The following is a 16,385-nucleotide window of genomic DNA, read 5'->3' as shown; positions in this document are numbered from 1 at the left end:
ATTGCTGTTAATTGCCAGTACTGGAGATATGAGACCAGGAGGTGCTATAACTGCAATATCAAAGGTCATATTGCCCGAGATTGCCCGAGGAGATCAATGGGAAGATCAAGGGTTATGTCTCAGAAAGTGGCAAGAATTCCAGTCAAGGTCAAGCCCGAAGAACTAAAAGTTCGAGAACCAAAAGTTCAACAACCGAAAGTTCTAGAGACGAAAGTTAAACTTTCTCAGGGGCAGAAAGACAGACTGAGGAAAAAGAGAAAGAAGGCACGAGAGTATCTCGAGAAGATTTTGTCCTCGGGTTCACCGGACAAAAAGATTAAAAGTTCTGATGAATCAACTCCCTCAGCTGCAACAACAAGCAAAAAGAATTCATCAGATACAAATCTGGGGACAAAAGAGGAGAAGAAAAAGGATAAGGTCGGCGATGAATCTGACAGATCAAAGTCGGACAAGCCACCTTCAGGCAATGATTCTGGTATGGTAAAACCAGAGGAGCCATTGGTTGAGGTAAAAGTTGAGAATTCTAGTTTAGCAATGGATGATGCAAATTTTCCACCATTGTTGAGCAAGAATTCAAAATCACCCAAGGTCAGTCAGGCTTGGGTGAAATTGTTTAAATAGAAAAACCTGACTTGCCGGAGATCCCAAGATGGTATCGTGGATCATGAATTGGCACATTTCTTGAGAAATTTCACTTTGGTGATTTTTCGCCTCATAAGTGGTAAATCAGGGACATTAATTTGTACTTGATTTTCTACTGATGGTTTATGATCAAACTGGAAATAATAAATCTTTAAAAGGTTTGAAGAAAACAAGATGATGAGATAACCCCAAATCTACAAATGGTTGGAACACAAACTAATTTTTCCGGAAAAACCATTTTGATTAAAACAAACATAAGTGTTTTGAAATCATAATGGGAAAATAGTTTGTTGTGAGGGGGAGTTCTGATTGTTTTTTGCACGAGAATGGTGAATTGAGGTAATTCACATAATGGTGAATCGGATCAGCCAGAATCTGGTTCAATGATTTACCTGCTCAAAGCGTTCGAAGCTTCGATGACCTCAGCAAGGGGTTCCTAGCCAATTTCTCCCAGCAGAGGCGGTACGTTAAAGGTGCTATAGTAATCTTTCAGATAAAACAAAGGGATGATGAAAGCCTTCGAGAGATCATAGAAAGATATAAGAAGGAAGGTCTGACATATGTAGGGGCAGACGAAAAGATGAGAGTGGCCGGTTTTATGAATGCCATTACATCCAAATATCTCATAAGAGATTTTAACAAATCCCTACCCAAGACCTTGGAAGAAGCTCTCGAAAGGGCAGAGGCCCACATTCGGGGAGAGGAGGCAGTAGACATTAAAGAGCAAAGGAAAAGGGGATCCAGCTGGCAAGGCAACAGCCCAACTAGAAAAAGGGGGAACTTTAACTCCTATGACAGACGCCAAAAGGATTCAGAGCAACAAAGGTCTGAAGGCCGGAACCCTTCTAACCGGGAGAAAGGCATAAGTTTCACACCCCTTACCAAGACCCCTCAAGAAATCCTTGCAACAGAGGAAGTTAAGCAAAACTTTCGGCCTCCTAGACCTCTACCTAAAAGCAGGAAGAACGAGAATTCCACCCAATATTGTGAAGTCCAGGGAACGTGCTCACTTGTGGAAGGGAGTAAGGGACGAAATGGTCGAAGGAAAGGGCAAGGAAGTCAACATGGTGGATTTTGATGGAAAGGTTCCACACAAAAGGCAACGGTTAGAAGCTTGGGAGCTTCAGTGTGTTTGTTTTCCTCCAACAGAAAAAGACTCTCTTTCAAACCCTCTTGTGGTTGAGGCTACTGTGGGAACGTTACAAACAAGCAGAGCATACATAGACACTGGGGCTGCCACCGAAATCTGTTTGAGAAGTTCCTCAACCGTTTGAGCAATGAGGAGCGTTCAAGGCTTCAACCCTCCGGGACCTCGATAAAAGGTATTGCTGACATACCTCTCAAGCCTTTAGGGCAGCTGAGCCTTAATGTCTGTTTCAGCGAAGGTCAGAAGAAAAGAGTCCAACCTCTCACTTTTGTAGTCATCAACATACCTTCAAATTATGATGTGATCATTGGAAGGCCGGGGCAGTGTGCATTCTACGTGGTCGTGTCTCTTGGCCATGGCACTGTCAAATTTCCTACCGAGAGGGGAATCGCAACCCTTCGACCTACCCAGGAGGCCTATATGGTTGAGGGTGAAAGTTCCAAAAGTGAAGAAGGCAAACAAAGGCTAATTATAAACCCTAAGTATCCTGAGCAGAGGATAAGGGTTAATCCAAGCTTTTCACAAGAAACTCTCTCATATCTTGAAAAGTTGTTGTCACATTATAGTGATGTCTTTGCTTGGTGCCCGGAAGATATGACGGGCATCCCTCGAAGCATCGCTGAACATGAGTTGAAAATACCACCTGATGTCAAGGCTGTTGTCCAAAAGAAATGAAGTTTAGCACCCGAAAGGAGCTTGGCTGCATGCCAAGAGGTTGAAAAGCTTGTGTCAGCCGGCATTCTCCGAGAAGTCAAGTACCAATACTGGGTTGCAAACCCGGTCATGGTTCGAAATCCGGGCAACTCTTGGAGAATGTCCATAGACTTCAAGGATCTTAACAAGGCTTGTCCCAAAGATTGTTACCCGTTGCCAGAAATTAATCTCAAGGTTGACTCCCTCACCGGTTACCCGTTCAAGTGTTTTCTTGATGCTTACAAGGGTTACCATCAAATCCTCACGAAGGAAGAAAATGAAGAGAAGACCGCCTTCCACACGGACAAAGGGATCTTTTGTTACCAAAAGATGCCTTTTGGCCTCAAAAATGTTGGGGCAACCTACCAACGTCTAGTTGACATGGCCTTTGCAAGTCAAATTGGTAGAAACATGGAGGCATATGTCGACGACTTGGTGATCAAAAGCAAAATGGAATATCAAATGCTCGACGACATCCAAGAAACCTTCAAGAACCTAAGGAAGGTCAACATGAAACTTAACCCTGGGTTTAAGGAAGGTAAGTTCCTGGGGCATATTGTGGGAAAACAAAGCATTAAGGCTAATCCAAACAAGGTGAAAGCTGTTCTTGAAACCAAACCGTCACGAAGCAAAAAGGAGGTTGAAAGCTTGAATGGGAAGCTTGCAGCCTTGAAGCGTTTTACCTCAAAATTTGCCGAAAGGTCTTTACCTTTTTTCAAAACGCTCAAGGGTTGCTCCGACAAGGACTTCAAATGGACTGAGGAGGCTGAAGAAGCCTTCAACCAGATGAAGCAACACCTAGCTTCCCTACCTGAAATTGCAGCCCCAGAAACGAGAGAATTGTTCTCGGCTTACCTTTCAGTTGCTGAAAAAGCAATAAGTGCGGTCCTCACCATCGAAAGAGACAAAGTTCAGGTACCCGTTTATTTCTTCAGCAAAACTCTAAAATTGGCTGAAATCAAATATCCTCCCCTGGAAAAACTTGCTCTAGCCCTAGTCCAAACGGCTAGAAGGCTTCGAAGGTATTTCCAAGCACACCCTATACAAGTGGTCACCGACCAACCTATTAAGAGTGTGCTTGAAAAACCAGAAAACTCGAGACGATTAGCCAAATGGGCAATGGAACTAGGTGAACATAACATCACCTATGTCCCAAGAAAAGATATCAAAAGCCCAAGTCTTGGCTAATTTCATTGTAGAAGTCCCAAACCAAACAATCACTAAAGTGAACACAACTGCCACTGAACCCTCAGACCTTTAAGCCTGGAAGCTTTTTACCGATGGGGCTTCAAGCGTTGAAGGGTCAGGGGCTGGGCTCATTCTGATCAACCCAGAAGGGTTAGAATTCACGTATGCTCTTCGCTTTGATTTCAGACCACGAATAACGAAGCTGAATATGAAGCACTGATAGCCGGCTTAAGACTGGCTAAAGAAATGAAGGTCCAAAAGCTTGAAGTGTTCACAGACTCATTGCTGGTATCAAGCCAAGTGAATGATAGCTACATTGCAAAGGAGCCCAACATGAAGAGGTATATAGAAAAACCCAAAGAATTGTTGAACACTTTCCAAACATGTACCATCAAGCAAATTCCCAGGTCTCAAAACAAGAAAGCGGATGCCTTGAGTAAACTCGCATCTCTCACTTTTGCCCACCTTACCAAAAAGGTATTGGTAGAAGTGTTAAAAGCTCCGTCAATTGATGAGTTGGAAGTTCAAGACGTAATCACTGAAGAAGATCCAAATTGGATGACTCCAATCAAGAAATTCCTTAAAAATGGTGAATTGTCTGCTGATCAAACAGAGGCTGAAAGGGTTAAGATCAAGGCAAGGCAGTACGTATTGCAAGGTGAAATCCTCTACAAGAAGGGTTACCTTGCACCCTTGCTAAGATGTGTTGGTCCCGAGCAAAGTCAATATTTGGTCAAAGAGGTTCATGAAGGTATATGCGGGGCTCATTTTGGAGCTAGATCGGTGGTTGCTAAACTAATGAACCTTGGGTATTTTTGGCCCTCAATGCACCAAGATACCACTGAGCAACTAAGGAAGTGTGATGCCTGCCAAATTCATGCACCAGTCCCGAAGAGTCCCAAGCATGATGTTGTCCCGATAACCTCAGCATGGCCATTTTATAAATAGGGGATGGACATTGTTGGTCCATTCCCACCGGCCAAAGGTGGAGTAAAATTCTTGTTGGTAGCCATAGACTACTTCACCAAGTGGCCTGAGGTTAAACCACTTGCAAAAATCACGGGAAAACAGGTCATTGCCTTCGTTTGGGAAAACATTATTTGCCGTTATGGATTACCGGGAGTACTTTTTACCGACAATGGAAAGCAATTCGCCGAGAAGCCTTTCAGCGTTTGGTGCAAAGAATTCAGAATCGCTCAGGTTTTCAGCTCAGTGGCATATCCACAGTCAAACGGTCAAGTTGAGAGGATGAATTGAAGCATAGTTGAAGGAATCAAAGCCAGGTTGGGAAGGTATGAAAGCAATTGGCTTGAAGAATTGCCAAGTGTTCTATGGGCCATAAGAACAACCGAAAAAACAAGCCACAAAAGAACACCCTATTGCTTTGTATTTGGGTCTGAAGCCGTGATTCCAGCTGAAGTAGGAGTTGTAACACAACGAACCGTTAACATGGATCCCGAAACAAACCAAAAAGAGACCATGTTGAACTTACAACTCCTAGAGGAAGCATGAGACCAAGCTGCAATTTAAGAGGCCAAGTACAAACAACGAATGGAAGCTTACTATAACAAAAGAGTCAAGAATGAACGTTTCAAGCCAGGATACCTGGTGCTTAGAAACAATGAAGCTAGTAAAAAAGAGAACCAAGGAAAGCTCGGCCCAAAATGGGAAGGCCCGTATACCATCCTTGAAGCACAAAAGGGTGGATCTTACAAGCTAGCAGACTCAGAGGGTAAAAAGCTTCCAAGACACTGGAATGGAAAAACCTTGAAGAAGTTCCATGTCTAATCTAGAAAGATTGGTTTGTATTTTACAAAGTTGTATTTCAAGAGTTATGATCACCTTTTGTAAACACGATGTCTCTTGAATGAATGAAGTTGTTTTATCAAATTTGTCTTTCTATCCTAAAATCAGGTTGAGAACCTAGCAAAAACCTCCATGGCAAGGGCCATGTAAGGGGATGAGCTCCCAGGCCACATCGCTCAATAGGTTCAAGGGTTGAATGGACCTATATAAGTGGTGAGTTCCTAGATCAATACAACTCCATGAGACTTATTATTGAAAACAAAGTTGTCTTATAAACGGGTTCGAACAGCCTACATCAAATGTTCCTCAAGCCTTAGAAAAATAATCAACAAACAGGCTTACGAAATCAAATGAAAATAAGAAAAATAATGAATAGGATAGGTGTTATTTCTTCTTGTTAAAAATACCAAGGCTAAGTGACTGCAGCACTGGACCCTTTAAGGTATGAAAAACATAAAGACAACACAAACCCAACAAAGACAAAACCACAAGGAAAAGAAATAATCTAAGGAACAATACAACAACATGAACAAAAAAGGTTATAAAACTCAAAGATACAAACCAAGTCACGAAACCAAAGTAGCCTTGAAGGCTTCAAGCTGCAAACGTGACAACCAGAAGCCTCAAAGGCTTCAACCTACATGCATGAGAGCCAGAAGCCTTGAAGGCTTGAAGCCAACCAAGTTGCCTTAACAAAATGTAACACAAGGCAAATAGTTAAACTTAATAGCATAATAAAGGAAGCCTTAAAGACTTCCAAACATCCAAACAAAGTTAAAACAAGCCTAACGACTTGTAAGCTTAGAAATTGTTCAAATGGCCATACAGGCCTAACCACAACCACATAACAAGAACCTTAAGGGTTCCTGTGAAACCTAAAATTGTTTAAGTTAACATTACAAACCACAAATTGTTTTCAAAGGTGCTAAGAAAGCTACAAATGTCCATCAAGCATCAGCAGGAGGCTTGGAAGCCCCAGATCCATCACTCTTAACCTTCTTTGCTTTCTTTGTCTTCTTAGCTTTCAAGCCACCATCACCACCCACTGCTGAAGCTTCCAAGCTTGCATCCTTCGAAGCAGCAGGTCCTCCTGAAAGGGTATCATCACTATCTCCCGAATAAGACCGCTTTCTTGAAAGGGAACCAAGGACTTCATCACAAACTTTTTCATTTAGACCGTCCAGCTTTAGCTCCTGCAAGACAGTAAGAGGCTTACCAAAACAGGTAGAAACTTGATTAACATACGGGTAGGTCAGCCTCCCATCTGTTCAACGGAACCTTTGAAGACCTCATAAGCTTCAAGACTATATAAGGGATACTTTTCTAAAGAATGGCCAGACTCATGAAGCTTGTAACCGGCAATGAGACCTTGATGTTTACCCAAGTTGAGCAATTTAGTATAAACTTCACCAAGAGCGGAATTGAACTCCTTGGAGTGAAAAAGGTAAGTAACAACTTGCTGGAAACCTTGCTCAATTAGCCATTGGTTATCACTGGTGGCTTGAGCAAGCAAAGCCTTCACGCCCTCCTTCTCTTCATCAAAGGCTTTCTGTTGAACAGACAAAGCCTCCCTATCACCCTTTAGCTTCAACCGATCGGCTTCGAAGCTTTTCTTAAGATCACCCATCTCAATTTCATGCCTTCTAGTCAATTCACCAATCTTTTTGATACAGGCTTCTTCCTTCTCAGCAAACCCACCAATCTCTTTCTTCATCGCAGCCATCAAAGATTTCATTTTCTCCTTCTTTTTATAAAATTCTTCATACTCATGCGTCCTCTTACGAAAACGAGCAACTCCTTGAGGAAGCATGGCAGCAAGGTTGCAAGTACTTAAAATCATACGAGACAGCATCATGTCATCATCCATCTCAGCAATGGTACTATGAACCGAAGGAGGAGCAATATGGCTCAACACATCTTCACAAACAGCAGCATCCTTAAAACTATCATCAACCTTCACAGACCAATCAGGCACATAAACCTCATCCTCATTCAACCCTTCAACGTCCCTGCTCGAGGAATCTTGAACAGGAGTAGCCATAACCTTCTTGGCCGGAGTCTTCTTCTTGCCATGAACCACCAATTTCTTTTCCTTCTCAACATCTACATCAACACCTTGATCTTCAGAAACCTCAATGTCATCACTCAATTCCACTGGTTCAGAAGAAGTGGATTGAGGAGCACCCTTCAACAAGCGGTGAGTAGATCGACGGGTTGAAGCCTTGGGAGCAGCAGGCTTAGAAAAACCCTTAACATTGGAGACACTAACATACCCAACATCCTCAAACCTCTGTTCTATACCCCTAGCAACAGCATCATCTCCTTCAGCGGCTTGGGCATCCGTAAAAGCAACGTCAGATGTATCATCACTTTTGATAAAGTCCAAAGCAGACATGACTGCAAAATGTTTCAAAAACAAAAAAACAAATAAGCTGCCAAACAAAGATGTTCCAAAAAGACAGAACAAGGAAAAAGCATACCCTGGCCATTCCTCATAAGAACCGGATCCCGATTGGCCTTTTCCCACAATTTACTAACCCCTAATAGAACTAGCAAATGTTCAGGGAAGGGACGGACCCTTGAAGGGCACTCTCGGATGGCTTTAAGAAAAGCATCATTTAAATTGGATTCGGAAGGTTCCGATTCATTGAGAACAGCGTCCGGGTGCCTCCACACCATTTTGAAGGGGATAATAGAATCAGAGACCCAGAAAAAACGATCTTTCCAAGTACCAAGTGTGGTAACCATGGAAGAAATGAGACAAGTATCAACCTTGGATGTTTCAAAGGTGAACCAATCACCGTTTTTTGCCAAACGAAAGAACCGACGGAAAAGCAACAATGAAGGATCATAACCAAGGGCAAGGCACAAAACCTTGAAGTGTAAAACCCTAACCATGCCCTTCGGATGAATTTGGCCAAAGGAAACACGATAATACTCCAAAACATTCAATACAAAGAGCGAAAAAGGATGACGAAGGTTGGAAAACTCAAAATGTCGGCAATACAGAGCAATCGAACCAGGGGGACATTGATCAACAGATTTATCACAACCCGGTGCAACCGGATTGAATTTAAGGCCAATGCCAACTACTAGAGAATTGGGTATTCGCTACCGCATTTTCGGTCGCAAAACGGTGGCAATTGCCCTTTTGCTACCGTTTTGCTACCAAAAATTCGGTAGCAAAAGCACACGTGGCAATTGCCCTATTGCCACCTATTTGCTGACATTTTATTTTTTGCTACGGTTTTGCTACCATTAGGTTGCCACCGTTTTGTTGTCGCTTTTTGTCACCGTTTTGCTACCTCCTTTTTGTTTTTGCTACCATTTTGCTACCTCTTTTTTGTCTTCATTTTCCTACCGCTTTTTATCACCATTTTGCTACCGCCTTGTCATTTTACTAATTTTTTTCTTTTTATACCAGCTGTCATTTCTTTGCCATATGTATTCTTTGCTGAACTTAAAAATTGCAACCATAAAATTTCAAAATAATAACAAACATCCAAATCAAAACATCAAATAATCAAACATCAAAACATCCAAATCCAAAATGTTACAAATATATACACTTTGATAACCTCTGCTATAATTCCATTAACCTTTCTTTATCTTCTTCCTTTTCTTAACAAGCTCTTTGATAACCAACCTTTGCTAACCTCGTTCAACTTCTCAACCTACAAAACCACCAATGCATAGTCATGTCAACATAAGCCTTATTGATATAAAAAAAAAACTTACAAATACACGATATCTAAACTTTGAAAAATCAACTATTTATAAAATTCTAACTAGACCTAAATAAACCAAACGACCCCCTTTTTGACCCGTAACACAACCAGCCAATCTTTTCACCTTTACATTCAATTCAGCCCAAACTTTTGCTACCTAAATGTTCTATAACCAACGAGACCATAAAAAATTTACCAGTCCATCAAGACTCATGGTAGAATGAATACGCCCTTCTTTTATTAATAACAAGACCAATAAACACAATTCATATGAAATCTAAAGAACACAATTCCCTAATCCCACAACCAACATATTATGCGAAGACCAGTCAACAAGATTCAAATAAAAATCATCTTGCAATGCAGGGGCAAGATGATAGATCTGTTTAACAGCAACTACAGTCTACAAACAACAAATCTCAAACAAATAGATCAAAAGCTATTAATTAAATTGATATCATATTAAATCTAAAAAATGGATGTTTCAAGAGCGTAAATTTATAAAATAGAACAAAAAACTGTAAATACCTCCAGCCCACTACCAGTAACTCCTGATCGTCTTAATAGAATCGATTTTTAGAGCACATGGAGAGAGAGCCTGAGCTTTTCCCAAAATCTCCTAAAATTATCACTAGTTATAAAACATGTTCATGAAACCACAAACGAATTTATAAAATTATGCAAATTATGAAACAATTACCTCTATGTTGGTAGTTGAATATAGAAATAACTCATCGGTGTTGATTTCCATACGATCTGACCTGTTTACAATTTACTCTACACTCTGTAGCGAATCTATTTATTTAAAAGATGTTATAAGTTGAAGTGTACTATCAAATAATGAAAGCAACATCAATGTGAAAGTGGATTGTTACCTCATCACTAGAGACAAAATGTACGAGAGCTGGTTTACGAGTTTCTTTTCCTTGTGCTATAATTGCTGCAATCTTCCATATTTAAATAGCATAATAATTAGAGTTAGATTCACCGATAAAACTCCCATAAAACAGTGCCTTACGCCTAGGGAAACAACATTATAAAATGAGGATCAGTCAGTAATAAAGATCAAGTCAAAGCTGTGAGACTTGAATGATATACGTGTTTAGTCCCTCGACTTTAATTGCACTTGAATCAATCATAATTGATTTTTTCAACTGTAAACAACGGCGAAAATCAATATCTAACTAATTCTTTTAAAAAATAGGGAGCTTTAAAAAAACAACAATCATGATACATGCCCTCCTAAATACAAACAAGCAAGTAGAAAAAAGAGAGTCAAATATCTTCCAACTTAGATACCTTGATATCACTTCCGCGAAAGAATATGTACTCATAAACCTTGTCACTAGGCATGACTTGTGGACCATCTTTTTTTCTCCCTTCTGTTCCAAAGATCTTACTACAGATTTTTAGCAATAAGTTAATATTCAAAATTTAGCAACTTTGGAAAGAATGACTGCTACCAAACACATAATGCAGACAAGTGTAAGCTCACTACAGTAAGTTTGGTTCCACTACTTATATACATTTACTGTTAATCTTGATAGTATCTTGTCCTCTTGTGGCCAAACATTCAGTCCATACGCAGAACCATAAGTGGTTCATTTCAATTTAAAATATTTATAGATAGTAAAAATACACAAGACTATCCTTGTCAAAAGGTTGAAAGTTCTGTTCAATTTGAGATAAGCTAACTTGTCTAACACAAGTTTAGTAAAGTTTGATGATAAATAAAATACAATTAATTATTTGAAATGGTTAACTCAAGAATCAAGACTAGTTCATTAGAAATGGCTGAGGATTCTTAACTCCTACGTGCTAATTAAGGAGCCTTAACTAAAGAAACTGGTAAAGGATTCTTAAAATCATAGGCGATAACAGTTCAATTACACATTCAATGCTTAGGCTAAGCGTAAGCCTATAATCCACATCAATCGCCCAGCCTTAATGAAGTTGGTTTACATAAAAAAGAACCATATTCTTAAATACTTGTCCATATAAACAATGCTTATATTCTGCCGTCTAAATCATAATAGTTGCACATGATATTCTCTGTTTTACCAGGGCATGATCTAACAGATTCCCAATAAATCTCAATTCTCAACCTGCAGCTTCGCACAAACGGATTTCCTGATATCTAGTTATCAATCAAAACAATATCCAAGATGCAAAACGTACTCCATGGTATATTCACACAATTCGACTATCAAAAGCTCATCCATAACCAAAAAGATCAGAACTCAAGACAATGAGTTTATGTACTCCTTGGCAACACAAGAAATACATTATCACAACATTACATATTTTAGCCTCTCTCATATTTATCTTTAATCAAACTCGCAAAGAATTGCAAACAAATCCATTTGCACACATATACTTCCCTTAGAGATGGTCAGAGAACGAGCCCACGGCTACATCAATAAATTAAAACCTGAATCATATCAGAATTTTATAATGTTTATACAAGAAACGTGTACCTGGGTAAAGATCCTCATTAGTTAACAACAGTTATAATTGCATGCAAAGCCCTGTGTAGCATCAGTCAGTAAGAGAATACCCAAAGCAAAAAATAAGAATAGTTAAAGAGTAACAAATCACTTGCCAGCATTGGCTGCATGTTTCTGTTCAACATCAAACCTCAAGATTCCATTTGCTCCACCTCCGAGGCCACTCTTCAATATTTTTGTTGTAATCAGATGGAGTTCCTGCGTAATATAGTTACAAAAACAATCATCAAAATGAGTTACTACTGATTTAGCGAGTCAAACCATTTTAGCGAGTTAGACATAATTGAGTTACTACTGATAAAGTTTCCACTTATGATCTTCTCACTGATGTAATTGTCTTAACTGTTGACACTTATAATGGCCATCCGTCAACTAAACATTTTTATTCTCTATAAATCATCAGAATAAAACTTTTGATATCAATGTACAAATACTTCAACCTGAATGTAACATCTACACGATTCATAAGAAATATCCAGCCCTACGAATTCTAAAAGCTACAATTAGTATACAAATCCACATTTCACCTTCTTTCCTTCACTAAACGCAACTAAAATTTCAACACACAAACTAAAACAGTCACCAGCAGTTCCTACAATAGTACAATTCATGTCAAATCATATACTTCTCCTAATTCCTTCAACCAAAAACCTAGCATTACAACTTCCGGTCACAAACAAACACCACGAGTTTTCATTTCAATTTTCATATTGCAATTTTAACCTAATTCACCAAATAAGAACATAAATTCCTATAAAAAACAATATGCAGAACAATCAAATAACCGTTTAAACTTATCACCAACAATAAACAAGCATCAAACAACTATAAGCTACGAGAATTTGAACAAACCGATTCTAACTAAATCCACCAGGCGGTTGAGATAGATCCTGATAAATTTCCTTCAATTGATTTGGTGGCAAATGCCCTTTTTTGTAGCAGTGGCCCCAATCAATGCAAAAGTTCTCCACTTCCTCTTGAGTGAGGCGTGAAAAGCTAACGGAAAGATCCTTCCATGCACCCATGATCAAAATAAAGAACAAGTAAAGCAAAGAAAGGAAACCGGAACTAACCTGAAAAATTGAAAGGAAATGTGGAGGAAAGTTGAGAGAAAATGAAAGAATTGATTGTCTGCCTTGAATGAATGAAAATAAAACCCAAATAGAAGTTATGATTGTATAACAGTTATTAACCTATCCTCTGCAAAAACCGCCGACCTATAAACTGCCACACATCAATCAAATCAGTTGTCAGTTTTTAAAATTCAAAAAATAAAATTCAAAAAATTCTCAACTGACTCCAAGCCTTCAAGCCTTTAAGCAATAAAAGCAAAAGTGTAAAAGTCAGAAGTCTTTGAGCTCACTTCCAAAAACCTCTGACTTGGTGGGCTAATGACTGGGGTAGCCCAAGACCAAATAAAATGACTTGAACACATTAAAGCTTAAAAGGTTAAAATTGTTCAAAGGTTGGAAATCCAGGAGTTTAGATAAAACAGTACGTGAACAGTAGGAAGTCACATCTTTGATTGCTTCACCAAACTCTCCAGCCGCAAAAGTAACACGAGTCCACAGAGCACAGCCTTTTATCCGCAAGTCAAAAGACTTCAACCCCAAAAAGGGCAAAACCCCCACTGCAAGCATGTTCACTAGTCAAATAGCTTCCTCTTTGAGCAATGGCTTTCCCTATAAATGTGAAGCTTCATTAAGTGTGAAAACATTCCGAGATCAGCTCTGATTCCTGGCGAATCTCTAGTCATTGTTCTTGAGTGTTTGCTTCAAGCAAGTCACTTTCTTTCACATTCAACACACACATTCCCTTTGCTCTCACACCCGAAATTGAACACATTTCAGTGGAGCATCTCGAGCAAACAACGAGATTAAACTTGTGAACCTCTCTCCACGTCTTGCAAACGTGGGGGGACCCCACGACCTGCGTTAGGCAAAGTTGGACCCTTCAACCCTTTTGCCTAACCAGCCCGGCTACTATCCTTGGTCTATTATTTGTTGCATCAACAAAAACACGCATCTATACTATTTATATATTTGTAAAACAATTAAGGCAAGTAAAGATTTTGTACTTAAGCTTGATACTTATCATATCAAAGAATGTGGTTTTTTTCTAAAAAAAGAAGGATGAGGAAGAGGAGGGGGCGGCGGAAAGGCTAAATCTTACACACAAAACCTATATAATCTATATATTTTTTAAACAAAATTATATAGCTTTGATTGAAGAAAGTTAATAAGAACTATATAACTAATTTAAAGGTTAATTGAATTATGATGTTCTTTTACTCTTATTAAGAACATATATAAGGTTTTTATTAGGTAAAATACATTGCAAAGATTATATTTTTTTAAGTTTTACAAAACGAATTGACAAAAAAAATCCTAACCTACTAGTAAAACGTCTATAAACTAGTAGTAAAATCTTCTATCAACGAAAATGTAAACAGTACATCCATTAAAAAAAACTAAATTTATACCGTAATTAAAGAAATCTAGCTAGCTAGTTTAGTTGTGATAATTATAGGTGAAATGAAAAGGTTTAAAAATTTGTTGAAATGAGTAATTATTAAGAGTTAATTACACAAATGGGTCTTGTGTTTTATAGCTAGTTTCGCCTTTGTTTACTAACTTTTTTTTTAACATGTTCACGTTTTACGGTTTTGATTTTGTAACACCTTTGAGTATTAAGGCCAACTTTTGTTAATTTTTCTGTTAAGATTAGATAAAATGACTAAAATACCCTTTTACACAATAGAAAAATTACAAGGGTTGTTCTTACTAAAAAGAAAAATTAAAGGCGTTGTTCATGTAAATTTCCTAAATTTACTTAAAAGACTACACCCAACCCCAACCGCACGACGGCGAGAGGCCGACCTTAATGAAAGTTTATTTTATTATAGCTAATTGCATCCCGTGAATCTTTGAAGATAGAAAACACCTTTTCTGTTTGTTGGACCAAGTATGGCCTTAACAACTTCTTCTTACGTAATATGGCAAGTGATTTCAGTATATGTGAAAAAGATGTGCGGAAATGGAAATCAGACTTTCAAGAAACAAGACCTACAGAATTATCAAGTTTATATCACTTTGAAACAAATTAGTTTAACAAGGTGATTGTAAGATTATTATCTAATACAAATGAATCTTGATTTCTGTGGGAGAGAAGAACAGTTGGAGTTTGAGTGTTTGTATGTGAATGCTAAGCTTCAAACTCAAGTGTCTTCTGCCTCTTGAGCCTTCTATTTATAGACGGCTGTGGGCATCATGCAATAAGTCCTGCATAAAGTAGCAATTTGACATATTCATTGAATCCATCGTTCAAGTTGCATTTGTAATCATGAAAACCAATAATGTCATGCTTCGGTCATGGGTGGCAGGATAAAGTTGTGATTTTAGACAAGTGGGTCTGTCATCAGAATTTTTGATAAGCCACTTCATCATTTTCATCAGAAATTCTGGTGAACAAATCATCAGAAAGTTTGATGATCAGAATTTGTCAGAAACTGTATTTCATCAGAAATATCATCAGATCCATCAAAAATGACCTTCTCTGATAATCCAAATCAACACTTTATCAACTTGAGATTCTTTGTAGTAGATACTTTGCTTTTCGGGTGTCCCAACTATTTTTCTTCATCTTGTTGTGTTCTTCAGGACTGTTATCCTCTTCAGAGATCTAATTGATTGAGATTTTCTTCAATACTTACAAATGAAGTTTCCTAACAGTTTCCCCTAAGTATTGTAAGAAAATGAACTATCTCTATGTCCAAATGTAAACAACTAATTCTTGAAGAAAAAAAATGATCAAGTGACTATGTCCCACAAACATAAAGCATAAAACATACAAGTTAAAGCATAGACCATCCAACCATTGTAAAATAAACAGAAAAACAAATTCTAAGTATTGTTCAAAAAAAATTTCTATCTCATCAATTCATTCAATTGATCTTCACTCCACCTCTGTGTTTGTCTCCTGGTTTCAGCTTCTTTTTGTGATCCATTATCTTTTGAGTTGCCTTGTACATCGATTTGTACCATTCTCTTGCTTCCATCCAATCTTCAATACAATCTTCAATTTTCTTTCTCAGCTGCTCATTGTTCTTTCCTTTCATCTTCAGTTGCTCTTGTTTTTCATTTATGCAGTTTCTTATATACTTTAAAGTTTGGTTTGAGTACCTGCAAATTTCACTGATTCTGAATAGAGCTTTCTCATCATGAGCATCTTTGAAGACTGCACAGATTTCTGGTGTGTCAAAGATTGCACCAATTCTTGCCAATTTTGAAGGGATTTCAGCTGGAATAGTTGTGTTGGGTGGAGGTATTAACACCTTAGTGCTATACTCGAAATTGATACACAGATCAAAGTCTGCTAATGCTGCTCTTTTGTATAATTTCGCTCCTGCATTTTTAACACTGTCAAGGGCTCTTCTGATCACTACTGAACCACCTTTCCATTCATCAATGATGTTCTTCATCTTGACTATGTCCATTGGATGAACTTCATCAGCCAAGTCTGCATCAGTAACTTTTTGAACATCTTTGTCTTTTCTGACTAGGGTGTACTTGTTTTGACTTTCAATCCCTAGTAAGCCTCCTCCAGTAGTCAAAGTATCAACTCTTTCAATTGTTACTATTGGATTGGTCAATTTGTTGTGCAATATCACCCGGC

General features: G+C 38.5%; 1 long non-coding RNA gene across 1 annotated transcript; it reads right to left on the bottom strand.

The window, feature by feature from the left end:
• Window positions 1-8,965: 8,965 nt before the first annotated feature.
• On the bottom strand, window positions 8,966-10,030 carry LOC110880940. Its single transcript, XR_002559516.2, has 3 exons — window positions 9,905-10,030; window positions 9,733-9,823; window positions 8,966-9,150 (listed from the first exon to the last, which is right to left on the bottom strand). It is a non-coding gene; the product is annotated as an uncharacterized LOC110880940 (long non-coding RNA).
• Between the last annotated feature and the right edge of the window lie 6,355 nt (window positions 10,031-16,385).

The sequence above is a fragment of the Helianthus annuus genome, chromosome 11 (assembly GCF_002127325.2).
Source record: "Helianthus annuus cultivar XRQ/B chromosome 11, HanXRQr2.0-SUNRISE, whole genome shotgun sequence".
NCBI lineage: Eukaryota > Viridiplantae > Streptophyta > Magnoliopsida > Asterales > Asteraceae > Helianthus > Helianthus annuus.
This window is presented reverse-complemented; position numbering and strand designations above follow the sequence as displayed.